We start from the raw sequence: 1,682 nt of genomic DNA, 5'->3' as shown, positions 1-1,682 counted from the left end.
TTCTGAAAACTGGGTTTCTGAAATCGTGCGAACACTGTTTTTCAAAACCACCCTAAAGCGATAGAGTGCAGAGAAGGGGAAGGTTAATGGGTAACCTTCAATGGATGAGCCCCTTTCTCACGGTGAAAACACTTAGAAAAAAAACCACACTGAGATTTAGTAGTCCTGGTACTCTGCTGTTTTCAGAGAGGTGGTCCTGGTACTCCAACCCCAGGCCTGTCTGGTGCTCTGTGTGGCCCCGCTGGTCCCACAGCTTGCCCAGGATGAGACTCTGTGTGTTGGGGAGGGGGGGGCCGGGGGGGCCCGGGGGGGGGATCACTCCAACAGACAACCCTGGTTCCCCACCCCTCCAGGACAGGGGCCTAGTAGTGTCACATGTTAAGCCCAGAGAGGTCCACTCAACCTCGGGGGGGGGCTTTCTGACACACCACACACCCCCCTCTGGAGGCCTATGTTTCCGAAAACTGGGTTTCTGAAATCGTGCGAACACTGTTTTTCAAAACCACCCTAAAGCGATAGAGTGCAGAGAAGGGGAAGGTTAATGGGTAACCTTCAATGGATGAGCCCCTTTCTCATGGTGAAAACACTTGGAAAAAAGACACACTGAGATTTAGTAGTCCTGGTACTCCGCTGTTTTCAGAGAGGTGGTCCTGGTACTCCAACCCCAGGCCTGTCTGGTGCTCTGTGTGGCCCCGCTGGTCCCACAGCTTGCCCAGGATGAGACTCTGTGTGTAGGTGGCGCGAGGGGGGGGGGTGGGAGGTCACTCCCGCTGACACCCCTGGTCCTCCACTCCTCCAGGACAGTGGCCTGGTAGTGTCACAAGTTAAGCCCAGAGGAGGCTACTCGACCTCGGGGGAGCTTACTGACCGACCCCCCCCCCCCCCCCCCCCCCCCCCTCCAAAAAAAAAAAAAAAAAAAAAAAAGCCTCCAGACCTCTGTGTGGCCCCCATGTTTGCCCAGGATGAGACTCTCTGTGTGGGGGGCACTCTTCCCCTGACACCCCTGGTCCCCCTGGTCCCCCAACTCCTCCAGGACAGGAGCCTGGTAGTGTCACATGTTAAGCCCAGAGAAGGCCACTCGACCTCGGGGGAGCTTACTGACCCCCCCCCCCACAAAAAAAAAATAAAAAAATAAAAAAATAAAAAAATAATAGGAATGAACAGGGCCACAAAAGGCAACGAGGCAGTAATATTTCTGGAAGCCTTCTCTATAACATCAGTAACTGAGGAGGGTAAATAGCCTCCAGACCTCTGTGTGGCCCCCATGTTTACCCAGGATGAGACTCTCTGTGTGTGGGGGGGACTATCCCGCTGACACCCCTTGTCCCCCTGGTCCCCCACTCCTCCAGGACATGGCCCTGCTACTCCGAAACTGCTTGCCCAGGATGAGACTCTCTGTGTGGGGGCACTCTTCCCCTGACACCCCTGGTCCCCCTGGTCCTCCACTCCTCCGGGACATGGCCCTGGTATCCGTAACTGCTTGCCCAGGATGAGACTCTCTGTGTGGGGGGGGGGGACTCTCCCCCTGACACCCCTGGTCCCCCTGGTCCTCCACTCCTCCAGGACATGGCCCTGGTATCCGTAACTGCTTGCCCAGGATGAGACTCTCTGTGTGGGGGGGGGACTCTCACGCTGACACCCCTGGTCCCCCTGGTCCTCCACTCCTCCAGGACAGGAGGCTG

The sequence above is a fragment of the Enoplosus armatus genome, chromosome 1, assembly GCF_043641665.1.
Source record: "Enoplosus armatus isolate fEnoArm2 chromosome 1, fEnoArm2.hap1, whole genome shotgun sequence".
NCBI lineage: Eukaryota > Metazoa > Chordata > Actinopteri > Centrarchiformes > Enoplosidae > Enoplosus > Enoplosus armatus.
Note: the sequence above shows the minus strand (reverse complement) of the source record.